Source organism: Salmo salar, chromosome ssa16 (genome assembly GCF_905237065.1).
Source record: "Salmo salar chromosome ssa16, Ssal_v3.1, whole genome shotgun sequence".
NCBI classification, from domain to species: Eukaryota; Metazoa; Chordata; class Actinopteri; order Salmoniformes; family Salmonidae; genus Salmo; species Salmo salar.
In genome coordinates this window covers 32523054-32550848 of record NC_059457.1, presented here as the reverse complement: position 1 = coordinate 32550848, position 27795 = coordinate 32523054, and the positions used below count along the sequence as shown (strand labels likewise).

The following is a 27795-nucleotide window of genomic DNA, read 5'->3' as shown; positions in this document are numbered from 1 at the left end:
ATGGAAGGGAGGTTTGAGTTGGAAGCAGCAGTACTACTGTCAGAGAGAGAGATCCAACATCGGTCTATGGAAGAAGAGGATCCTAACAGGATTGAGCGCGGCGCGGCTGCCCGCAGCATGGCGTCTCTCTGGGGACCGCAGCACGCCCCGGGGCCCAACAACTTGCCAAACTGTACTCTCCTGGTAAGACAATGAGCTGAGTAGACACTAAACCTCACTAAGATTAGGACTGTCAACTGACCACGTGCACCTAGCTACTGATGATGCACCAAAGCTGTAATAGGCTGTGAGGGATGACATAAATACCTGTTATTGTACAGATGAAGTAGCCTAGCCATAACAATGTTTAAGTATTGGGTAAAAGGGTAATACCTTTTTGTCATAGAAGGAATAGCCAGCCATTTTCCTGAGTGTGTTTGTCTATTGTCAAGCAATACACAAAGTATTGTAGACATATGCTGCTGCTACTGGCAAATATTATTCATTACTGTACTGTATAAGTGTGTATAGAGGGATGGAGTGATGAGTGCATGGTTAATAAGTTAATGTAGTAATTAATGCAAGTTATTTTTAAACTAAAGGATATCATGGAATGGAATCAATGTTCTTGTGAACACCTGCAATGATGTAGGGTACTGAGATGTGGTTGTTTGTTACTCCCAGGCCAATGTGTGGTCTAATATCACACACTAATAGATTTCCACTTCCCTCTCTCAGTAATGCTGTCTCACATTTCTATACTAAGCAGAGTAAGAGACGAGTTATAAACTGAGAACCAGCTTCACGTCTGGCCTAAAGAAAATGCAAGGCCATCTCCAATCCCCCATTAATACTGTATCCATCTGTAGCGTTAATGGACTGACAGGTCTCAGGGTAGACTGCTGTTACTGTTACAGCACAGTGATGAAAGGGACATGATCTTGTAAAACCAGAGTTGCATGTTTGACTCTTTGAGTCCATGATTATGAATAATTATTCAGAGGATTGTCCATGCATTTAGGATCCAGAGATTTGGGCTCCAGGCTCCCAAGTGGCGCAGCGCTCTAAGGCACTGCATCTCAGTGCTAGAGGAGTCACTACAGACCCTGGTTCAATTCCAAGTGGTATCACAACCAGCTGTGATTGGGAGTCCCATAGGGCAGCGCACAATTGGCCCAGCGTTGTCTGGGTTTGGCTGGGGTAGGCCGTCATTGTAAATAAGTATTTGTTCTTAACTGACTTGCCTAGTTAAATAAAAATAAATAATACATCAATTATCCAAGTCACTCAATGGTTGGGTGGGTGAGTGAGCCATATACAGTGTTCCAGAGAGACAGAGTTAGAGAGAGACTGGGACAGTAGGAGGAGAGGTATGTCTGAGGTTTGTGGTCCATGGCAGTAGACCTAGCAGATGTGTTGAGGTATAGGCGAAAAGTGGTTGGAATGAGAGGGCTGTGTTTGTGGACATGTTGAGGCTTAGCGACAGGAAGGGACTGATGATTCTTTGGTCGGCTCAATGGAGGCTAAGGCTCATTAGAGCAACTCCAGGACAGGCAAACAGCTGGACGTATCTCTCTGCCATTTGTCTGTTTGTCATGCACGGCTGACTGCTCTTTGAGCTTTTTATCCCACTTTACGGATTCTCCAGTAAGTAAACAGGATTTTCGTATCATTTCTGTTTTCCTGATTACTTTCTCCAGCCGTCTTGGTCTGGACACAAGGGCACTGCCTTCAAGTGTATGTGTGTGTGTTCTCACATTATTCCTGGTCATTTCCATGTAAAAGGACCAATGAGCACCAACATGTGAAATTCATAGGAACATGTTCAATTGGGTGTTAAATGAAAGCTAAGAGTCTATATATGAATGGAAATTAGGGCATTTTTCACCAACTTTCAATCTTAAAAAATAGACCTATCAAATAGTTATAGTGGTTTTACTGATATCAAATGTATTGATTAATTATTAGGTGGTTAAAACTCGAAATTCCGTCATAGCCCACAGTTGGGTTCACACAGTACAGTAAAGAGGAGTATAGTTCAGTACAATAGAGGTTTTTTGTTTATTATTTATTACTCCTTTTTTCCCTCAATTGGTAGTTACAGTCTTGTCCCATCCGGATTCGGGAGAGGCGAAGGTCGAGAGCCATGCATCCTCCAAAACACGACCCCACCAAGCCACACTGCTTCTTGACACACTGTTTGCTTAACCAGGAAGCCAGCCACACCATTGTGTCAGAGGAAACGCTGTACAGCTGGCGACCAAAGCCAGTGTGCATGCGCCTGGCCACCACAAGGAGTTGCTAGAGCATGATGGGACAAGGACATCCCAGTTGGCCAAACCCTCTTCTAACCCAGATGACACTGGGCCAATTGTGCGCCGCTTCATAAGTCTGCTGGTCACGGCCGGCTGTAACACAGCCCAGGATCAAACCTGGATCTGTAGTGACACCTCTAGCACCAATCAGTGCCTTAGACCGCTGCACCACTCGGGAGGCCCAGAAGAGCACACTAGAGTTGAGTCAACTATAATGTACTATATTCTACTCTGTACTGCACTATTGTGAGGGAAACATTATGTATTCAACCTTTGTTGTTGGATATGTAACAATTATTTACTTAACGAACAGTAAGATATTTCTGTCCTGCTAATGCTGTGTTTTATGGTCTCCACTCTAGCACCCTGCAGCTAGTCTGGGTGTTGAGGACATGGGTTCTACTAGAGATAGCTTGAAGCTGACAATTGATTTGTGTTGGTGATAAAACCTAAAAGCTAGCATTCTATAGACAAGATGTGGTGTGTGTGACTCGAGATAGAGAGCCTGGAAGAGTTGAGAACAATGCCTCATTGTCTCATCTTCCTGGCATCTGGAAAACTAAGTAAAAACCATCCTGTGTAGATAACCAAGGTGGCTTATGGGAAGGTTAGAAATTACTGACTAAGCAATCTTGGTATCAGCTATATAAAAACTGTGCATCATCTGTAACAGTCAGACAAGACTGGTGGGCTGACGGTCTCATTATTTCAATAATGAATCAATATTAAATAAAGATGATTGTACTGAAATGTACTGTACTGTACACTACTGTACTGAACTATACTCTACCGTACTGTACTCTACATTACTGTACTCTGCTGTACTGTACTGAGCTCTACTCTACTGAGCTCTACTGGGCTGTAATTTGATGCCCAAACTTGTGAAACATAGACGTCTATGATTGGTTCAGATTTGGTCCGGACCAAATACATTTGGTATTGTTTGGGGGCAGAGCTCCCATAACAGTGTAAGCCCTGTCTAAGCTATATGGAATTGTTTTAACAAGGTCATACCAAGGATAATTTAGCTATTTGATTTTGAGTTTTAAGACCTCTTGAAGTATGAAAACATATATTTAAAAAATATTTTGGGCCTTACTGCTATTAGCTCATACAAATGCATTGAATAACAGATGCACTACATAGAACAACAGATAGTCCCCCCCAAAAAATCTAAAGGAAGTTTGTTCTGAAGTGTCTGTCCTACACTATACACTGCGTGCACAATTATTAGGCAAATTGTGTTCCTCTGGATTAATTTTATTGTTGAACAAACACAATGCTCTCAGTCAATCCAAAATGTTATTGAACCTCAAACCTGAATGTTTAACAAAGGAAAAGTGAGTTTTGTCTTTCTCAGGGAAATATATAAGTGTGTAGAATTATTAGGCAACTATTAGTGTGCAGAATTATTAGGCAACTAAATTACAAAAATAATTTCTCTCAACTCACTTGTTTATTCTCAATTTTTTGAGTAAGTGTAACAGATAAGTAACACAAAATGAGAATTATATAACATTTTTGGCCTTTCAAAAATATTCAGTGACCAATATAGCCACCCTTATTTTCAATAACTGCCATGAGCCTTCCATCCATGGAGTCTGTCAGTTTTTTGATCTGTTCACGATCAATTTTCGCTGAAGCAGCAACCACAGCCTCACAAATGCTGTTCAAAAAGGTGTATTGTCTTCCATCACTGTAAATCTCACGTTTGAGAAGGGCCCACAAGTTCTCAATAGGATTTAAGTCAGGTGAGGAAGGGGGCCAGGTCATTATTCAGGCATCTTTGAGGCCCTTGCTGGCTAGCCAAGCAGTGGATTACTTGGATGCATGTGATGGAGCATTGTCCTGCATAAAGATCATGGCCTTCTAGAATGCTGAGGACTTCTTCCTGTAACACTGTTTGACGAAAGAATCTTCCAGAAACTGGCAGTAGGTTTGGGAGTTTAGTTTCAGTCCATCTTCAACCCGAAAAGGTCCAACTACCTCATCCTCAATGATAGCAGCCCATACCAGTACCCCTCCTTCACCTTGCTGGCACCTGACTCAAAGTGATGTCCTGTGTCCATTACTGATCCAGCCACGGGCCCATCCATTTGGTCCATCAAGAGTCACTTTCATTTCAGCTGTCCATAAAACCTTTGAAAAATCTGTCTTCAGGTTTTTCTTTGCCCAATCTTGACGCTTCAACTTGTGAATCTTATTCAGTGGTGGTCTTGTTTCAGTCTTCTTGACCTTGGCCATGTCTCTGAGCACTTGACACCTTGTACTTCTGAACACTCCAGGTAGGTTGCAGTTCTGTAATACGGTGCCACTGGAGGATAATGGGTTCCTGGTAGATTGACGTTGAATTCTTCTCAAGTCTTTTGCAGTTCATTTGCACCTTTTCTTCCCCATGCGTTTTTTGCGCCCCAGTTGACTATTCGCAACAAAATGTTTGAATGTCCGGTGGTCACACCTCAATAGTTTAGCTATTTAAAGAGTGTCGCATCCATCTGAAAGGCATTTTACATTTTTGGCTTTTCAGTGTCAGTTACATTTCTTTTTTGGCCCATTTTACCTGAGGTAATGAGGCTGCCTAATAATTATGCACACCTTGATATAAAGTGTTATTCACTTTCCCCACACCCTCCCTCATTACACAAATACATATCACCTGAAAAAGAGTAAATCCAATAAGCATTCAAGTTTATATGGTTTGGAGTTGGAAAATGTGAATAGAAACAATGATAAGATCAGAATACTCACTTGCCTAATAATTGTGCACGCAGTTTATTTACACAAGTACGTGGACTCTTGAGCAGTGGAAATGCGTTCTCTGGAGTGATGAATCACGCTTCACCATCTGGCAGTCCAACAGACCAATCTGGGTTTGGTGGATGCCAGGAGAACATTACCTGCCTGATTGCATAGTGCCAAATGTAAAGTTTGGTGGAGGAGGAATAATGGTCTGGGGCTGTTTTTCATGGTTCAGGCTAGGCCCTTTAGTTCCAGTGAAGGAAAATCTTAACGCTACAGCATACAATGACATTCTAGATGATTCTGTGCTTCCAACTTCCTGGCACCAGTTTGGGGAAGGCCCTTTCCTGTTTCAGCATGACATGCACTAAATGAGGCCCATACAGAAATGGTTTGTCGAGATCAGTGTGGAAGACCTTGACTGGCCAGCACAGGGCCCTGACCTCAACCTCATCGAACACCTTTGGAATGAATTGGAATAACGACTGCAAGCCAGGCCTAATCACCCAACATCAGTGCCCGACCTCACTAATGCTCTTGTGGATGAATGGAAGCATGTCCCCGCATCAATGTTCCAACATCTAGTGGAAAGCCTTCCCAGAAGAGTGGAGGCTGTTAGAGCAGTAAAGGGGAGACCAACTCCATGTTAATACCCATGATTTTGAAATGAGATGTTCAATGAGCAGGTGTCCATATACTTCTGGTGAGGCAGTTCATATATGGAAATCAATAAATTGAAATCAACTCATTAGGCCCTATTCTATGGATTTCACATGACTGGGGATACAGATATGCATCTGTTGGTCACAGATACCTTAAATAAAAATGGGCCTCACAATGGGCCTCAGAATCTCGTCACGGTATTTCTGTGCATTCAAATTGCCATCGATAAAATTCAACTGTGTTAGCTGTTAGTAGCTTATGCTTGCCCGTACCATAACCCCACCGCCACCATGGGGCACTCTGTTCACAACGTTGACATCAGCAAACCGCTCGCCCATACGACTCCATACACGTGGTCTGCGGTTGTTATCTGGCAACAGCTCTGGTGGACATTCCAGCAGTTAGCATGCCAATTACACACTCCCTCAAAACTTGAGACATCTGTGGCATTGTGTTGTGTGACAAAACTGTACATTTTAGAGTGGCCTTTTATTATCCCCAGTACAAGGTGCACCTGTGTAATGATCATTCTGTTTAATCAGATTCTTAATATGCCACAGCTGTCAGGGGGATAGATTATCTTGGCAATAGAGAAATGCTCACTAAAAGGGATGTAAACAAATGTGTGCAAAAAATCTGAGTGAAATAAGCTTCTTGTGTTTATGGAACATTTCTGAGATATTTTATTTCAGCTCATGAAACATGGGACCAACACTTTACATGTTGTGTTTATATTTTTGTTCAGTCTATATAACCTCTTATTTTTGGCACTAAACAGTCTCCATATACTTCCATAAATGTTTTCAACTGGTAGCCCAAACAGAAGTTGGCAGATCGGCTGTACTGAATTCAGAAGAGTCCCAAGATGCTTGTGGGGGTTGTAGAGCAAAACGGAGAACACCATCGTGTTCGTGAGAGTCACATCTCAAATTAGTTTGTCAGCCAAACCGTTCAAACACTACAGAACGTTTTGTGAAAAGACCGATTTTCGGGATGTCTCATGTTTTGACAAACATCGCTCTAGTTCTGTCACCTTTCACCACATATGCGGAAATGTGATATCGTCGGATGTGGTGGATTGAGACGCATCCAATGCAGAAAAAGATATCTCTAGCTTAAACGGATGCATTTTAGGGCCTCCCGAGTGGTGCGGTGGTCTAAGGCACTGCAATGTGATGCTATTGTAGCTGTGCTACTAGAGTTTCTGGGTTCAAGTCCAGGCTCTGTTGCAGCTGGCTGTGACCAGGAGACACATGGGGTGGTGCACAATTGGAGACACATGGGGTGGTGCACAATTGGCCCAGCATTGTCTGGGTTAGGGGAGGGTTTGGTTGGCAGGGATGTCCCTGTCCCATTGTGCACTAGTGACTTCTGTGGTGGGTTGGGTGCCCCATGTACAGTGTTTCCTCTGACACATTGGTGTGGCTGGCTTCCGGGGTTAAGTGGGCATTGTGTCAAGAAGCAGTGCGGCTTGGTTGGGTTGTGTTTCGGAGGATGCACGGCTCTCGACCTTTGCCAGAGTCTGTACTGGAGTTGCTGCGATGAGACAAGACTGTAACTACCAATTGGATACTGTAAAAAAACAGACACATTTTTATTCTAATTAGATTCAGGCTTACAGGGTGTAAATCCAATAACCAAAATAGACGTTTTAATACTCAAGGTGTCACGTCATAGCTGATTGTCACGCTCTGACCTTAGAGAGCCTTTTTTATTCTCTATTTTGTTAGGTCATGGTGTGACTTGGGTGGGCATATCTACGTTTCTATTTCTTTGTTGGCCTAGTATGGTTCCCAATCAGAGGCAGCTGTTTATCGTTGTCTGTGATTGGGGATCATACTTAGGCAGCCCTTTTTCCCACCTGTGATTGTGGGATCTTGCGTTTGTGTAGTGCCTGTGTATACTGCATTTACGTCACGTTTTGTTTGTTCTGTATTGTTTTTGGTGTCTTTCATTTATTAAAACATGTGGAACTCTACGCACGCTGCGCCTTGGTCTACTCATTTTGACGAACGTGACGCTGATATCCCATTCTTTCTGCAGACATCACTGAATCTTAATTCAGAGCAGATATTTAAGAGTTTTTGTAAAACTTAGACATAAAAAACTGAGGGAGATTTTACTGAAATTCTGTTACCAAGCCTTGCATCTGCACAGTTCTTCCAGTAAATGTGTTTTTGAACAAATGTCCATGTAAATTGTTAAAAGTAGTAATTGTACATCGAGTTTTATGGTATGTTAAACTTTGAAATCAATGTTTTTTGTTTGGCATACATTTTAAATGAAAAATCTGAGCCGTTAGCATGTAATTCTCCCCCTCAAGATCTAGTTTCCCTGGCTGTAAGTGGTCTAGACTGTGATAGTAATCTTTTCCCTTGTCCACGTCTCAGGCCTGTTCCTGTGGCTCACTTATTCAACTTCTTCCATTTATAGATACTAAAGGTGTGGTTACCATCAGATAGACTGACCAACTAGCCACTGCACATATTTCACACGGGCTCCCGAGTGGTGCAGCGGTCTAACGCACTGCATTTCAGTGCTAGAGGCGTCACTACAGACCCTGGTTCGATCCCAGGCTGTATCACAACCGGCTGTGATCGGGAGTCCCATAGGGCGGCGCACAATTGGCTGAGCGTTGTCCGGGTTAGGGGAGTGTTTAGCCGGGGTAGGCTGTCATTGTAAAATAAGAATTTGTTCTTAACTGACTTGCCTAGTTAAATAAAGGTTCAATAAAAAATAAAAAAACACAAAGGAGGTTAGATAGAAGGATGCTCTGCAGTTACACAATGGATTGAGTCAGGTTCACATGATTAGCCCAATGAGTCCCACCGTAACAGTGGTGGGTTTTGGACTTCTAACCCCTTTGAAACATAATGTGTTTGAGCTACAGACTTCTGGGTTGTACCATTGGATTCGTCTATTCCTTCTGCATCTGTAGCTTAGTCTGTGTGATTGACTGGGGCTGAGCTAGAGTGGTGTTTGTGAGACAAGGGTGAGGTTTTTTTATACAAAAAGCTACAAACTATTAAAAGCTATCTATATAAAGCTGAGACGCATGTTTTGCTGTATGACCTCACAAGCTACACAAGACTCGTTAGGTAAAGGGTTGTTCTACATAGAAGATCATAGGAAATATCATAATACTGTAATAAGCTCACATAGTTGCTGTCACAAACTCCACAGTTGTCACTGACTCGTTGGATATTCCTGTCGCACTGAGCGAACCATTTCTGTACTTACAGCATTCATATACATTCATTTTGATCACGTTTGTGCTTTGGCGGACCGTCTTTTCTTATTGACGTTTGTCAATAAAACTCATGAACGCAACTGTTTATGTCAACTAGTTTTGTGTTCTACTTGTATCCCTGGTTGTCCGGAAAAGAAAATGGAATATCCGAACACTTCAATGTGAGGCTAAATATAAGGGATGGACATGCGGATAAACGAAAGCCAGATAAATGAAAAGCAGATTTTAACTGGGGTCTCGGGACTGATGGGGTTAGGACAGCTGTTGGTCGTTCTGGGATTACTAACACAGTCAACCTCATGAGTGGGTATCACCATGGTTTTATTCAGTCATCCACTCATGTAGCTTGTCTATATTTAGTGCTCAATTATGTCAAACAGACACTCAATACATTGAGACAAAAGTCTTGTTTTATGTATACCTGCCTATTCTTATCCCTCACATGTTTTAGTGTAACAGACAGTTAGAAGAACAGTTTGTTAGATGGACACATTAAGTACAGTAACCACGTAGCTATCTCTGAACTGACCTTCTGTAAAGGTGAGTAAATCTCATATCAGCTTACTGTCCTGGAGGACAGCTTGTCAGCATGCAGTTGACCTCTGGACATTGGAGGAAGGTCCAGCCGGCCCGAGACAGTGAAGAAAAGTAGTCTTATGGTCAACAGACCATTTTCGTAACAAGTCTGGTCTTGACTTTGTTACCAAAACAACATCAGAAATGTCTCTCATCAAGGATTTATGAAGGTGACCTGAGGTGACTTGGATTTCAAAAAGATAAAATACAAGAGCTCTTTCTACAGTAGCGAAGAGCTCTATTAGAGAAGCACATGCACACTTATTATAAACCTTTAGAAAAAAAATACTTGGACTTAAAACTTACAGACAGCTGTGAGACAGAAAAAGGGAGGTAGTGTAGTATAGAGCTGTGGAGGGTGAGGACAGAGAGTCTGTTATCCAGTGCCTCTCCATAGCTGGCACAGGGCCATGGGTTTGTGTTGCAGCTCAGGAGTCACAACTCACAGGCTGCTCTACGGCATTACACCAGACACTGCCCTCCCACGTCAGTCTGACTGAACCTAGCACCCTGCCAACCTGACACACAGAACCTTACACAAGCCCAACCCAGTCCAGCCCAGCAATACAGAACCTTACACTAGCCCAACCCAGCCCAGCCCAGCAATACAGAACCTTACACTAGCCCAACCCAGTCCAGCCCAGCAATACAGAACCTTACACTAGTCCAACCCAGTCCAGCCCAGGAACACAGAACCTTACACTAGCCCAACCCAGCCCAGCAATACAGAACCTTACACTAGTCCAACCCTGTCCAGCCCAGCAATACAGAACCTTACACTAGCCCAACCCAGTCCAGCCCAGCAATACAGAACCTTACACTAGCCCAACCCAACCCAGCCCAGGAACACAGAACCTTACACTAGTCCAACCCAGTCCAGCCCAGGAACACAGAACCTTACACTAGCCCAACCCAGCCCAGCAATACAGAACCTTACACTAGCCCAACCCAGTCCAGCCCAGCAATACAGAACCTTACACTAGTCCAACCCTGTCTAGCCCAGGAACACAGAACCTTACACTAGCCCAACCCAGCCCAGCAATACAGAACCTTACACTAGCCCAACCCAACCCAGCCCAGGAACACAGAACCTTACACTAGTCCAACCCAGTCAAGCCCAGCTATACAGAACCTTACACTAGCCCAACCCTGTCCAGCCCAGGAACACAGAACCTTACACTAGCCCAACCCAGCCCATCAATACAGAACCTTACACTCAAACACCGGCCCAGCCCAGAAACACAGAACTTTACACTGATCTAGCTCAGCCCAGCGACACAGAATCTTACAATGGCCTACTGTAGCACACCTCCATAGCAACACATAATTTAACACCGTCCTACCACAGCCCAGTTCAGCCCAGCCCAGCATCACATAACCTTACCCAGCCCAGCCATGTGGAACCGCAGACTGAATGAGGCAGACCCCACTAGCCCAGTGCTGCCCCCTGTCTGTGAGCAGAGCTCATCCTTACCTGGAGCTCCTCTCTCCACCTCCATCACCTCCATTAGAGAGATGAACCTGCTTTACTCTGGCAGAGCTGCTGAATTATTGAAGCCCCTCACCAGACACACTCTGTCAGGCTGACCCCACCCCAGGTGTCGAATGACTCTGGACTCCTGACCGCAAGGTCATGAAAGCGGATTTCAGTCCGCTGGCCGTGACTCACCCGAACTCTGTGCCTGTGGACCAACGGTTTCAGGCAGTCGGAAGAAGACAGGAGACATGCATTAAACAAGACCAGGCCATTTGTTAGAGGCTGTGTGCTACTGTAAACCTGACTACACACGCCTTCCTGCATGTGCACTGGCTGCTGTAAAAGCCAAGTGGACTTGTGGTGGGAGAGATAGAGGGAGGCCGAGAGACAGGAATATATAAGCAGAGAGAGAGAGAGAGAGAGAGAGAGAGAGAGAGAGAGAGAGAGAGAGAGAGAGAGAGAGAGAGAGAGAGAGAGAGAGAGAGCAAAGAGGATAAGAAATAGGCTACCTGCCATTGCCCCTGCTGAGCTCCTCAATTATACACACACCAGGGCAGCTAAATACATTAGGCTGAATGCACAGTCGCAAACACACACACACACACACACACACACACACACACACACACACACACACACACACACACACACACACACACACACACACACACACACACACAGGTTCTGCCAAATACATTAGGGCAAAGCCTGTTATTAATATTTGATAGAACTCTCCTTCGGTCCTCTGTATCGTCTGGTGACTTTGCTATAGTAAGGATGGAGGCAGTGGGAAACTGGTCTAATTACTGTTATTAAATAGAATATTTCCCTCCCCAGGAGTAACTCAATCAGTATGCAGCTGAACTTGGAAATGGGTTGGGAATGTTAGAATTCTTTAGCTCAGTCTACTCAGATAACTCATAGAATTTAGTTAATGTAAATGCAGTCTTAAAGACCTTCTCTATAGAGCTCATCGTTCAAGTGAGGAGCAATAGAGAATTATTTTCAAATTCCTCTCATCCAGAGCCAAACGATCTGAAAATAGTATAGAGCACACTTTCCATTTAGCAATATGAATGTATGTGCATGTGTACTGTGTGTGCACTGTGTGTGTGTGTGTGTGTGTGTGTGTGTGTGTGTGTGTGTGTGTGTGTGTGTGTGTGTGTGTGTGTACTGTGTGTGTGTGTGTACTGTCTGTGTTTATGTGTGTACTGTGTGTGTGTGTGTGTGTGTCTGTGTGTGTGTATTGTGTGTGTGTGTGTGTGTGTACTGTGTGTGTGTACTGTCTGTGTTTCTGTTTCTGTGTGTGTGTGTGTGTGTGTGTGTGTGTGTGTGTGTGTGTGTGTGTGTGTGTGTGTGTGTGTGTGTGTGTGTGTGTGTGTGTGTGTGTGTGTGTGTGTTTGTGTGTGTGTGTGTGTGTGTGTGTGTGTGTGTGTGTGTGTGTGTGTGTGTGCTACATGGTATTGTATCTCTTGGGCATCCTACTCATCTGCAGCCCTCATCAGGATCTGTCGACATCCCCCACACACAACGGGATCTGTCCATCCTCCTTTCTCTCCATGTCCGTGGGGGAAAGAGGATGGAGCCTGGAGCCAGGCCTAGATACCGCTCACTTCGGCCGTGTGTATGTGTGTGTGCGTGTGCACGTGTATGTTCGTTCATTGGTGTTTGTTTCATTCATTGGTTTCGTTCCATTGTGTTGGTGTGCAGTCATTGAATCTGTCTCATTTGTCCCATTCATTTCTTTGTTGCAGTTCTGTCCATGGGGTAATGTATGTATTAAGTTTGTCTGGCAGGATTGGATTCTCTGTGTTTGGTGCTTAGTGTGTGTATGTGGTGTGTGTGTGTGTGTGTGTGTATATATGTGTGTGTGTGTGTGTTTGTGTGAGTGTATGTTGTGTGTTCGTGTGTGTGTGTGTGTGTGTGTGTGTGTGTATATGTGTGTGTGTGTATATGTGTGTGTGTGTGTGTGTGTGTGTGTGTGTGTGTGTGTGTGTGTGTTTGTGTGAGTGTATGTTGTGTGTGTGTGTGTTCGTGTGTGTGTGTGTGTGTGTGTGTGTGTGTGTGTGTGTGTGTATCTGGTGTGTTGTGTGTTCGTGTATGTGTGTGTGTGTGTGTGTGTGTGTGTGTGTGTGTGTGTGTGTGTGTGTGTGTGTGTGTGTGTGTGTGTGTGTGTGTGTGTGTGTGTGTGTGTGTGTGTGTGTGTTTCGTGTCCCAGGATCAGACGTCCACTGAGAACAGATGAAAGGAACGAGGCCTGTGACTGATCTGTTGGTCCTGATCAGGGGAATTCTACCTCACTCTTTTTCTCTTTCTCTGCTTCTCTCAGTCTCTCCCACTCTAAGCATGTGACCCACTTTTACTACATCCCCCTCCACCCCTCCCAAAGTCCCATCTGAAGATAGGCCTACAGAGAACTGGCCAAGGGACAGAGAGACAGAGAGCAAGAAAGAATAGCAGAGAGGTGTCTATTCATAAAGAGAATTATGCATCTATCTACACTATTGTATGTGTAATGTTTTAGTAATTACTATGAATAAATGTTTGTAATTGTATTGTGAATGTGTATGTGCGAACTTGCGTTTGTGTGTGTGTGTGCGTGTGTGTGCATGTTTGCGTTTGTGTCTGTGTGTGTGTGTGTGCATGTGTGCGTGCATTTGTGTGTGTGTGTGTGTGTGTGTGTGTGTGTGTGTGTGTGTGTGTGTGTGTGTGTGTGTGTGTGTGTGTGTGTGTGGGGGAGAGATAGGGAGAGAGAGAGAATGATGCTGTCATGATATGTTGGCACCACAGATTCTGTCTTTGTGCTGTGAAAGGCAGCCATTCTGGGTGTGTCAGTTAGTTTTTGTCTGTGACTCTGGAGGAGGTGAGAGGCTGTCTTTCAAAGGGACTCTGTTCTGAGAACACAAGGCTTCAGCATTTGGGACAACACGGTCAGGCGAGAGGGAAGAAAATATCCTTTTGTCCAGACCAGATAGAGGCGGAATACTGGGCAAGCTTTGAAGTGCTGTACATAAAGCATGCAAATCATGAATCTATTTACACAGGACTATTACTTACACAGGACAAGCAAGATGTTAACTACTTTGATAAGTAATTCGGGCTCTGCACAATATTCACACAATGGCATGGTACATGCTTGCAGATTAACTGAAGGCATCTGTACAGCAGACTAGGCCATGTAATCGGAGGGCCTTTCCTGGAAGAGGCAGATCCCAACCACACTCAATTAGACCCACGTATCAGGAAGAATTATATCAAACCTGGTTTCCTGGTTCATGTATCTCCCAAAACATCATTGCACAGAGATCCATGTCACAAGCTACTCATAGTGCAAAATTCCTTGAGTTGAGATGCTTAGAAATCACTTCCTATGTCTGTGTGATGCGTCACTATGGCAGGAGAGATGGGGCCCGTTCTGCTGCTGCACTGGAAAGCGGAGCGGGAGGTAAACGGGTGAGATGGAGCGAGGGAGAGAGGAGAAGGCCATTAGCATTCACAGGGTGTTGTTTGGCGCTGGCGCCGTCCCTCTGCGCCGAATCAGGCGTCGTTGATTAATTTCAGCCTATTAGCACCCCCCCTTTCCTCATCTTCCGCCCCTCCCAGGTTAATTCCATGCGAGCGTGCAGAGTCGGGGGCTGCTGGTGTGAGCGATGGTAGAGGGGTTGCCAGGGAGCGTGTTGTTGTCAGGACTGTATTAATGAGCACACCACTCTGGTCCTATGGACAGGGGGACTGTGTTTCTGGCTGCGCGCAGTTGCTCTGTCGAGGCCTGGCCTAGTTTCTCCTCTCACCAGGGAGCAGGAGGATCCAAGGACTGACGCAGATCACCTGACAGCGGCCCCACTGCGCAACCCTGTGTGTGTGTGTGTGTGTGTGTGTGTGTTTGTGTGTGTGTGTAGTTAGGGGGTGTGTGATTGCTTGTGTTGGTATGAAAGTGTGCTTGAGAGTGAATTTTTGTGTAGTGAATCTCTGGTGTCTGTCTCTCCTGTGTTTTGACAGAGTGGTAGAAATGGTGTCATATTTAGTGAGGAGACAACAAAACGATGGTGTAACAGTTAACCTTGCTGTAAATGCTATGTCTAAACATAGTCTGAGGCCAAAGTTTCTGTTACGTAGAGTTTTCATGGGTCACTGCAATCAAAGAGGTACTCAGTGATTTATGTTCTGTATTATTAGGTTACACCCCCCCCCCCTTGATAAAAGGTAGCATCTCTTACATTTTGAATCACACTCTGCAAGAATTACAGACCTTTGAAAGGATTTTTGTTAGCATTCCAGAGTGTGTTTGTATCAGTGGCTAGTAAGAAGTGAAGTCAGACAGTCACTAAGTGGTAGAGGCCTGTCAGTCTCTGAGGTCATTCCTCTGCAGGAGACTCTGCTGCCCCACACCTGTCCTCCACAGCTGGCCACAGCACACCTGGCCTCGCTGCCAAACAGAGCATACACACCTGGATGCTTCTCACTTGATTAATCCGTTTCATTTAAAGCAGCTCATAACAGCTAAGATCACTCCAGTCTCCTCAATCAACACTACATGGCTAGGCTAGTACAGCATAAACAGGTGCTGTGTGAGAGATGAGGGCGGCAGTACACAGGTGAAGGGTTGTGTGTGAACTCTCCTGTGATGATTGAGGACCAGTTCTATGTCTTATGAGAGGGAGGTGTATTGGAATGGTTGGTTAACTTGCTTTAGTTGGGCCTGAGAGACCCTATTAAAACTTTCATCAATACCCCATAACCTCCTGGCCCTCCAATCTACTCCGTTGGAAAAATCTAATGTCATTAAACTTTCAGATGGCTTGACTTCACTGTGGCACATGACGCCTTGCATCTGCAGAAAGGGAGATAGAAAGAAAAAAAGAAGAAGAGCTGAATTGGGAGGAGAGAAAGAGATATGGACAGAGAGATACAAAGGTTAAAAGAAAGAAAAGAAGGGAAATCAGAATTGAGAGGTAGAGTGAGTAGGAGAGGGGGAAGCAGAGGGGATCAGGTTAGTCTCAGTGGATGTGGTGATGAGGTACAGTACAGTACAGTACAGTAGTGGCTGGCTCTAACTTAAGCAGCTCCGCACCGCTCCGTAGCCTGCTGAATTATTCACTAGCCCTCTAATCGGCTCTGTGCCTGCTGGGGCAGAGTGGCGAGACGGTGGTCCTCCCGCCCGCCCATGTCCGGCCCACCGTCTCTCTTTCCGCTGTCACAGCTGACCTGTGAGTTTAGAGCTGTGTCAGCAGTGCTCCGCACATGAGGGGTCACGACCCCAGTCTCGGCATACACTTGTCTTCATCGAACCGATTACCGCTTAACATTGTGGTTGATGGGACGCACACACACTGTGACGGACACCCACAGATGTGGCGACGCCCCTAGCGTTTGACCCAATGGCCTTACAGAGCTGAGAGTGGACGTTCTCCTGGTACCAGGGCTGACCTCACTCTGCTCATTAACACAGAAGATCACAGGACGGGTTACTCTACACTCTCTTCAGAATGTAGTCCTCAGCACTATTGTACAGTACAGAGGAAAGTGCAAATGTACAGTAGCTTTATTACTTTACCTGTGTCTTTGTAACTGTGTGACTCATATTGTGTGATTTGCTGTTTTCCTCAGGCAAGCGACTGCAGGAGTGGATCAGTGTGGTTCTGTGAGTCTCTCTCTTCATCATCAACCTCTCCTTCCTCCTCCTCAACTTCACCACTGTGCACATCTACAAAATCATATTTCCCATCCGTAAATTATCCTCAAACATTTTCAGTTGAATGTTTGTAATGACCTTGAAATAGTCTGAAGTTACAGGATGTCTCCCCAAAAAAATCTGTCCGATATAATGGTAAAAGATTTGTGTCTTCTGTTTCCTCCTCTCCTCCATGCTCCCCACTCCAGTAATAGGGATAGGGATGGCAGACTTTGCCTCTGGTATGGTGCACTGGGGAGCAGACACCTAGAGCTCTGTGGACATCCCGGTCTTTGGGAAGGTAAGGGACAGGGTTCAGAGTTCAAGGTCCTTTCCAGACCTCAGACTCATCCTTTGACTCCTTTGAGAAGTATTCCAAATGACTACATATCAGTCATATGAGAGATTGTTAGGCAAAACAGAGGCTAAACCTAATATCATCCCATTCCCCAACGAGTTATATCAGTGAAGTCACACCCACACTGTCTGTATACCTCTGCTTAGGACTGTGACGTTTTGGATGACGGTTATTTGTCTGTTATAATCGTTCTAATAGCATACTTTTTGTTTAAATCTTGTTTGCTACATCACCTTGCTGAAACAAGGAGCAACAAACTTTCATCACGTTGTAAAGAGTCCATGTTACTGCGGAAACGGACTCAACCACACATAATGTGTAATCTTTTTTGAATGCCCAGCCTTCCCGTCGTCAGTCAGCTGTTCGTTCCAAAAAAACTAAATGAGTTTTGCGTCCTCTTGTCTCTCCTTATATTGTCCGTTAGATGTAAACCAGGCTTACTTTAACTTTGCTGCTTTTGGGTAAAATAGGTCTACTTGAACATTTTTAAAGTAGATAAATTAAAACGGTTATGGTGGTTATTTTATTTCACGACGGTCTTCATCCATAACCGCGCCAGCGCTACTCTGTGGTTTTGCAATCCACCACCCAGTACACCCAGAACACCCAGTACACCCACTGTCCTGCTCCTGTGCTGAGCAGGCCACATCCAGCCACTCTCCCTCAGTCCTGTCCCACCTACATCCCAGTCGTGTGAAGGGCACAGCCATCCAGGGTTATTACTAATATAGTAGCACTGGGCTTTATTGGTCTGTAGTGGTTTATGCTCCCATGGTTACCCCAAGCAAAATGTCATTCTCTCCCCCAGGACATACGCTCACTGCCTGGACACCGTCAGCCAGCACCACAGCCACACCAGGCCACCCCCCACACTTTGCCCACCTCTGTGGGACCTGGGTTACAGCATCTGGGCTCCATATTTATGCATAAGCACAACTTGGTCATGCTACCTTCATCCAATTAGAGAAAAGGCCACTCTCATCCTGTCCAATTAAAAGGGCAGCTGGTGGATGTGATAATCTTTGAGGTGATGAATCGCTGGGTCTGTGTGTATTTCTGCTGATGATGAGGCGTATTGTTCTGTTGTCAGGGATTAGGGGTCAGGGGGAGTCGATGGTGAGGAAGGGAGGGGGTCAGGTGGGATTGTGTATCAATATGTGTCATAACATCAGTGATCTTCACAATGACTTCTGTTATGCATAATACATCATCTGAAGTATGGTATCTGACTCAGTATTTGACTCGGTATCTGACTCAGTATCCGACTCAGTATCCGACTCAGTATCCGACTCAGTATCCGACTCAGTATGTATCCGACTCAGTATCCGACTCAGTATTTGACTCAGTATCTGACTCAGTATTTGCCTCAGTATCTGACTCAGTATTTGCCTCAGTATTTTCCTCAGTATCTAACTCAGTATCTGACTCAGTATCTGACTCAGTATTTGGACTGCATTCAGACTTACAATTTCTATGACCCATGCACAGTTGTGTGGTGACGTCAGGTGTAGTACTGAGACAGTACCACATTAGACTACACGTGGATCATAGTCACTAGGAATATCCAAAAATATTGTAAAATAATATACAGTACCAGTCAAAAGTTTGGACACACCTACTTATTCAAGGCTTTTTCTTTATTTTTTTGAATTTTCTACATTGTAGAATAATAGTGAAGACATGAAAACTGTGAAATAACACATTTTCTTTTCAACAGGACAATGACCCAACATACCTCCAGGCTGTGTAAGGGCTATTTCACCAAGAAGGAGAATGATGGAGTGCTGCATCAGATGACCTGGCCTCCACAATCACCTGACCTCAACCCAGTTGAGATGGTTTGGGATGAGTTGGACCGCAGAGTGAAGGAAAAGAAGCCAACAAGTGCTCAGCATATGTGGGAACTCCTTTAAGACTGTTGGAAAAGGATTCCAGGTGAAGCTGGTTGAGAGAATGCCAAGAGTGTGCAAAGCTGTCATCAAGGCAAAGGGTGGCTACTTTGAAGAATCTCAAATATAAAATATATTTTAATTTGTTTAACACTTTTTTGGTTACTACATGATTCCATATGTGTTATTTCACAGTTTTCGTGTCTTCACTGTTATTCTACAATGCAGAAAATAGTAAAAAAAAATAAGAAAATCTTGAATGAGTAGGTGTGTCCAAACTTTTGTGTCACGAATTGCTAGGAGTGGTGGTAGGAGTCAGGCGCAGAGAGCAAAGGTAAGGAAAAATGAATTAATTTTTTCCCGGTACAGAAAACGGTCAACGCCAACACGACGCCAGGACAGCGGAGTCAATCACCACCTTCCGGAGACACCTGAAACCCCACCTCTTCAAGGAATACCTGGGATAGGATAAAGTAATCCTTCTAACCCCCCCCTTAAAAGATTTAGATGCACTATTGTAAAGTGGTTGTTCCACTGGATATTATAGGTGAATGCACCAATTTGTAAGTCGCGCTGGATAAGAGCGTCTGCTAAATGACTAATATGTAAAATGTAAACACAACAGGTGCGTGAACAAAATGACGAACCCAGAAACAACGGGCACACAGTCCGGAAAGATAAATTACGGCGAATAGCCAGCACATCCAAAAAAAGCACACTGACAGAAAATAATCCCGCACAAACCTGGGTGGGCTAAGCAGGCTTAAATAAACACAAATCAAGACACTCAATAAGGAACAGGTGCAACCAATAAGACATTACTAACAGAAAAGGAAAAAGGGATCAGCGGCGGCTAGTAGGCCGGCGACGACGACCGCCGAGCACCGCCCGAGCAGGCAGGGGAGCCACCTTCGGTGGGATTCGTGACATTTTGACTGGTACTGTACATTCTGAACACCTGGATCCTGGGTGTTGAAAGGGTTCACTGAAACAAAAAGGGATTGGGAAATAGCCAAAATGTTGGACAGCGGCCTACATGTTGGCTGCTGTATGTTACTGTACTGCAACAAATGCTTTGTGTTCTCCTCTGTAGTATATCCTTCATACATACTTGTGCCCTGGTGAGGGGGCCATTCTACTGTACCAGAGCAGCGTGCCTGCCCCCTGTGGCTCCAGTCAAGGGGCCTGCTGCCTGCTCTTCTTTCATCAGCAGCCTGTCTGGTCGGAGCTTCAGAGCAGCCCAGCCTGCCGCCCCGCTGTGCAGCGGTTACTGATCTGACTCTGCAACATGGCTGCTACTCGCTGTCAATCCTATTGCTGTCTAGGATAATTAGGATTTGTCACCTTGGGACGATCAGGCTTCAAAAAGAGCGGGGTAACTGACAGACATCTTGAAAGGAGTGTTTTAAGACCCTTAACCAGCAGATTAAAGGATACACTTAGCAGATAGATACGCCATTTTGTACCGAGGTTCAAACAGAAGAAGTTCACTTGAGGGAGAATTATTATTGACAGTAATTAGAGGAGAAAACTCTAATTGAACATCTTAAACCTGTTCAGTCCGTAGTCGAGGGTGAGGGGAGAGGAAATGTCCTTTCGATGGCGGGTTTGCCAGGACGATGGTAGATGTGACTCTTGATTAAAGAAAGGCGGACAAGGCAGGCCGTTAAACGATGTGGGATTAGTGTAGATGTGGCTTGGGGTGGCTGCAGTGTGCAGAGGAGTCCACACACCCGCTCTGTGTGCCGTCTGGGGCTTAGTGCTCCTTTAATCTAGCTGACAGACCGGGAGAAGGGAACTAGAGGAACTGAAAGGAAGATGATTGTCCAAATATAAACAGATAGTTTCCCTTGCTCCAGCAGAGCATCTCCATGCGTCCTCAGATATACATGTGATTGAGTTCTGCCCACAAACACAGGATAATGACTTTTTACCATCAGTGACACGCGATGGTAATGTAGCGTCAAACGATTCCTCTTTTTATATGGCAAATAAATTACCTTCCTTGTGTATTTTCTCTTTGTGATTATGCGATTCTCTCGCTCAGTCCCTTTCATTTGTGACACCCGCGCCGTCACAGGCAGGTGTCTGTCTCAGCGCGGGCGGGTTGTGAATGACGAGCACCGCTGTTCGAAGGTTTATTATGATGCTGGATCAGAGCGTGGGGCTGTGCGGTTTTATAGCAGGTTATCTATCTGTTCTTTAATGTGTTGTGTGATGGAGAGCTTTCTCCTCTGGCTATCATGTACGCTCCTCTATAGGGCCATGGATCATGAGTTAAACTGTGAGACCAACTCCAACCTCTAACCCTTTTGGAGGTGGAACACAGGTTATCATGCATGTCTTGCTGCAGGGTTGAGACCTATGTAGAAAATCCCATTCCCAACTATAGCACACCCATGATCGACTTACATAATATATGTGTGTGTGTGTTCCTGAGGGGGAAGAGGTGCTGACGTGCCCTCTTCACAACTGTGTGTGTGTGTGTGTGTGGAACAATTCCTTAGGGATGTGGACACCGAGGAACTTGAAGCTCTCGATTCACTCCACTATAGCCCCATCAATGTGGATGGGGGCATGCTCACCCCTCTGTTTCCTGTAGTCCACAGTCAGCTCTTTTGTTTTGCTGACAATGAGGGAAAGGTTGCTGTCCTGGCACCACACTGCCAGGTCTCTGACCTCCTACCTACAGGCTGCCTCATCATCATCACCGTCGTGTCGTCAGCAAACTTGATGATGGCGTTGGAGTCGTGTGCGGCCACCCAGTCGTGGGTAAACATGGTCTGCGTAGCAGATGTGTTGTTGCATACCCTCACCACCTGGGGGCGGTTCGTCAGGAAGTTCAGAATCCAGTTGCAGAGGTAGGTGTTCAGTCCCAGGTTCCTGAGCTACAGACCAGGTCAAAGATAGGTTGAAAATGTAAGTGAAGACACTTGCCAGCTGGTCAGCACCTGGTATTCCCTGGCACACGTCCTAGTATTCTGTCTGTCCCCACGGCCTTGTGAATGTTAACCTGTTTAAAGTTCTTACTCACACCGGAACAGCTGGTGCTCTCATGCATGGTTCAGTGTTGCTTTCCTTGAAGCGACACTGGGTTTCCCTCACAGGCTGGGTTTCCCTCTGTAATCTGTGATAGTTTACAAGCTCTTCCATATCGTCGAGTGTCAGAGCCGGCGTAGTAGGAGTCGATCTTAGTCCTGTATTGATGCATTCCTTATTTGATGGCACGTCAGAGGTTGTAGCGGGAGTTTTCATAAGCGTCCAGATTAATGTCCCTATCCTTGAAAGTGGCAGCTCTACACTTTAACTCAGTGCGGATGTTGTCTGTAATCCATGGCTTCTGGTTGGGGTACTTACAGTCACAGTGGGGACGACTTTGTCAATGCACTTCATAAATAAAGCCGATGACTGATGTGGTAAACTCCTCAATGTTATTGGATGAATCCCGGAACATATTCTGTGCTAGTAAAACCGTCCTGTAGTTTAGCATCCGCTTCGTAAGACCACTTTCGTATTGAGTGTGTCACTGGTACATCCTGTTTGAGTTTTTGTTTGTAAGCATGAATCAGGAGGATAGAGTTATGGTCTGATTTGCCAAAGGGAGGGAGAGGGAGGTACTTGTATGCGTTTCTGTGTGTGGAGTAAAGGTGGTCAAGAGTCTTGTGTGGAGAGACATTATCATTCAATTATCATAATGATATTCCTCCTCTAACTGCCTCCTCTTCTACATTGTTTTCTTTTCCCCTGCCATTCATCCGTCCTTTCCGGGAACACCACATTGACCCCACAGCCATCACGCGACACAACTTCATAGAGACCAATGGTGTCTATCCCCTCTCTCACAATACTGCCTCTGGCACATATGGCCTACAAGTTCCTGACATACCAGCCAGGTGAGAGAGGGGATAGACACACACAAACACACACACACAGACATACACATGTGCATTACAATCTGAACAAGGTCTCATCCATAAATGATGTGTGTGTGATAACATGGAGAGAAGCTGTAGACAGAGAGACACGGGCACTCTCAGGCCATGACAGGGGGATGCATTTTACCAGAGACATGATGTCAGGGCTTCAGGGTGGCTCGGAGCAAACCAGAGATCACTGACCTTGTCATGAGCTGTGTCACATTAAGAGGAGACAGGGCGGAGAGCGAAGGGCAGCGAAGCCTGGCGGGGTGACGGTGACATCCACACCTGTCATGTCTGTTGCTCGCTGAGGGTCAGGGGTTCAGGGTGAGAGTGGAGAGGGGAACATGGAGGAACACGTAAGTGACACTAGCGTGAGAGTGGAGCCAAACAGAAACCAGACCACAGGTTGTCTAGTCAATTCCTCATCTCACCAACACTGGTTCTCCAAAATACTGTATGCTCTTAATGCTGTACTGTTTCATACTTGCAAGTGAATACCTTAAATAGTGTAAAGTTGGTTTTTACTCACTGACGGGAAGTAAAGATGCTTCAGACATATACTGGAAAACATTGAAACTACCTTGTCATTTACAATGAAAGTCACATTTATCTCTCTGAATAACAACTGCCTCTCTTCCCTCTTTCTCTTTCTCTCTATCTATCTCGCTCCCTTGTTCTCTCTTCATCTCTCTCTCCTCACCTCTATTTCTCTCCCTCTCTCTCTTTCTCTCTTCCCCTCTGTCTCTCTCGCTCTCTCTCTCTCTCTCTCTCTCGCTCGCTCCCTTGCGTTCTCTCTTCATCTCTATCTCTCCCCCTTTCTCTCTCTCTCTCTCTCTCTCTCTCTCTCTCTCTCTCTCTCTCTGTCTCTCAGATGCCCTAGCAGAGACCTACCCTTGGGAGTGCTATGTGTTTGCGCTGGCAGTCTGTCACATTGACCAATCAGATCCATAAGTGGTCTCACTCCTACTTTGGTCTTCCCCGCTGGGTGATGCTGCTGCAGGACTGTCACCTGGTGTTACCCCGGAAACACCACCGCATCCACCATGTGTCCAATCACGAGACCTACTACTGCATCACAACAGGTACTTTAAGCTATTGTGCTGATGTATACCACTGCTATCACTTCAGGTACTATACACTACTCTATATATTATCTAAGAGGTATTATACACTACCCTGTATATTACCTAAGAGGTATTATACACTACCCTGTATATAACCTAAGAGGCATTATACACTACTCTGTATATAACCTAAGAGGTATTATACACTACTCTGTATATTACCTACGAGGTACTATACACTACCCTGTATATAACCTAAGAGGCATTATACACTACTCTGTATATAACCTAAGAGGTACCATACACTACCCTGTATTTTACCTAAGAGGTACCATACACTACTCTGTATATTACCTAAGAGGTACCATACACTACCCTGTATTTTACCTAAGAGGTACCATACACTACCCTGTATTTTACCTAAGAGGTACCATACACTACCCTGTATATTACTTAAGAGGTACCATACACTACCCTGTATATTACCTAAGAGGTACCATACACTACCCTGTATATTACCAAAGAGGTACTATAAACAACTTGTATATTACCTAAGAGGTACCATGCACTACCCTGTATATTACCAAAGAGGTACCATACACTACCCTGTATATTACCTAAGAGTTACCAACACTACCCTGTATAGTACCTAAGAGGTACCATACACTACCCTGTATATTACCTAAGAGGTACCATACACTACCCTGTATATTACCTAAGAGGTACCATACACTACCCTGTATATCCTAAGAGGTACTATACACTACTCTGTATATTACCTAAGAGGTACCATGCACTACCCTGTATATTACCTAAGAGGTACCATACACTACCCTGTATATTACCTAAGAGTTACCATACACTACCCTGTATATTACCTAAGAGGTACCATACACTACCCTGTATTTTACCTAAGAGGTACTATACACTACCCTGTATATTACCTAAGAGGTACCATACACTACCCTGTATATTACCTAAGAGGTACTATACACTACTCTTTGTATTAAAATGCAAATCAATTTATAACATTTTTGACATGCGTTTTTCTGGATTCTTTTGTTGTTATTCTTTCTCTCACTGTTCAAATAAACCTACCATTCAAATTATAGACTGATCATTTCTTTGTAAGTGGGCAAACGTACAAAATCAGCAAGGGATCAAATACTTTTTCCCCCCACTGTAGTTTTCTTTCTAGACCAGAGGAAAGAGTGCCTCCTACTGGCCCACTAACATCACTTCCAGCACCATCTGATCTCCCATCCAGGGACTGACCAAGACCAACCCTGCTTAGCTTCAGAAGCAAGCCAGCAGTGGGATGTAGGATGGTAAGCTATCCCCCTGAGACCTACTGCTATAAAAAAACATACAGGTGTATATGACAATGTACCAACCACAGCTGAGCTAACAGCCATGATTATAGAAAAATAAATCACATCAAAAAGAATTCAAATAGTATCTTCCATTGAAAGGTCCGTCCAAGATGGCTGATACAATATAAATAACTTGGAAAGAGAATCCGTGTGTGTGTGTGTGTGTGTGTGTGTGTGTGTGTGTGTGTGTGCTGGCATTAGGCCCCAGTAAGAGATCACATTGAGTATTCAGTGTGTGTCTGAGAGGGTGCACTGGAGAGAGGTTACTTGTGTGTCACCCTGTTCCCCTATGGGCACCAGATGTGCGTGAGTGTGCAGACGGGGTGTGTGTGTGTGTGTGTGTGTGTGTGTGTGTGTGTGTGTGTGTGTGTGTGTGTGTGTGTGTGTGTGTGTGTGTGTGTGTGTGTGTGCACTGTGTTTCTGACCCTCCCTCCTTTTCCTGGTCCCTAACCTTAGTGGGGGGCTGTGATGAGTAGAGTGGAGAAGGAAGCGGTCACAGGGGAGCTCCACAGCTCTGTCCCCAGTCCTCCACCCTCCCTGCCTGTGTCCCCGGAGCCCGCCGCCTGCCTTTGTGTGTGCCAGTGGCTGGAAATATCCATGTATATTTAATGCTAACCTGCTGTCAGTGCTAACAAATAGGCCTGCATGGGGAGAGAGAGGGAGCAGGACAGAGAGCAGAAATCAAACAAACAAGCAGAGCTGCTCTCCTCCTGCAGAGAGGGTGTCACCTGAGGGACAGGGGGACTGCAGACACACTGTAGCCACAACACAACACACTCTGCTCTGTGGGTGTACCGACCTACGTAAACAAATGCATGCACACACTGTAAGCACTCGCAGCATGTGGATGTACAGGTAACTGCCAAAATAAAGGAAACACCAACGTAGTGTCCTAATAGGGCTTTCGGTATCTTGTTACAAAATACATTGGAGTGTAATACAAATGACAAAATAAGAGAAGTAATTGAAACACATAACATAAATACTGCCTATCTCTGCCCATTAGTGTTCAATTGGGTTGAGATCTGGTGGCTGAGACACACACACACGTTAAACCCTCTGTGCTTCTTTCAGACCCCTCTTTCAAGGTCTGAGATATCTTCTAGCCATGATAGCCAAAATAATTAACTCAGGAAACTCACCTGTGTGGAAGCACCTGCTTTCAATATACTTTGTATCTGTCATTTGCTCAAGTGTTTAACTTATTTCGGCTGATACCTGTATGTATTGTACACCTATATTTAATGTGAGTATGCACAGTGCTTATACATACGGAATGCCTTAATGTGTATGTGTATTTCTTTATAAATACTGTATAGATATGGTTATGTGCAATTCCTCCAATATGTCTAGTATCTTTGTGGATAGAAATAAAGTAGTAATGTGTGTGTGTGTGTGTCTTTGAGTTCAGACTGGGGCGAAGGTTCACCTTCCAACAGGACAACGACCCTAAGCACACAGCCAAGACAACGCAGGAGTGGAATCGGGACAAGTCTCTGAATGACCTCAAGTGGCCCAGCCAAAGCCTGGACTTGAACCTGATCTAACATCTCTGGAGAGACCTGAAAATAGCTGTGCAGAAACGCTCCCCATCCAACCTGACAGAGGTAGAGAGGATCTGCAGAGCAGAATGGTAGAAACTACCCAAATACAGGTGTGTCAAGCTTGCAGCATCATACCCAAGAAGACTTGAGGCTGTAATCGCTGCCAAAGGTGCTTCAAATAAGTACTGAGTAAAGAGTCTGAATGCTTAGGTAAATGTGATATTTCCATTTGTTATTTGTAATAAAATGTGCAAAAAAATCTAAAAACCTGTTTTTGCTTTGTCGTTATGTGGTATTGTGTGTAGATTGATGAGGATTTTTTTCGTTGATTCATTTTAGAATAATGCTGCTATGTAATTATTATTTTTTTTAAGTCAAGGGGTCTGAATACTTTACGAATGCACTGTACATGTGTTTTTGTGCATGTACGACCACCTGCGTTCGCTCCCTTACTTCCTGTGTATGTGTAATACTAAAACATCTTTGATGTACAACCCTCCTGGGAGTGGGTGTCCGATTCTATAGCATGGATAAGGGTGGATGGTGAAGGGGAGGTATTTGAGTTCAGCAGTCCTTGTGTGATGTATGGTGCGTGGAGATACAGTACATATTTATAACTGTAAGTGTGTGCACTACTCTGGTGCCAAAGCCAGATCTCTTTCCTCTCCCCTGGCAGCAGAGATCCTCTGAGAGCTGATGTATCTACTACCGCTGCTACCTGGAGAACAGTGCTGTGTGTGGGATGTGTGCATGTTTCATTTGATGTCTTCCTGTTAACGTGCCTCATGTATTTCTTCCTATTCCCATTCCCCTCACTCTCTCTTTTTATTTTTATTCCATCCCCCTCTCTCTCAGGGTGGTCAAACTACCCTCTGGACAAGATGAGCTTCTGGCGGAGGATGGAGAGGTTGATAGAGAGAATGACGGGTCACAAGCCTCGGAGTGATGACATGGAATGGACCAAGGAAATGGATTGA

At 44.9% G+C, this 27795-nt stretch overlaps 1 pseudogene; it reads left to right on the top strand.

Moving 5' to 3' along the window:
* On the top strand, nucleotides 1-27795 carry LOC106573789 (plasmanylethanolamine desaturase-like; annotated as a pseudogene).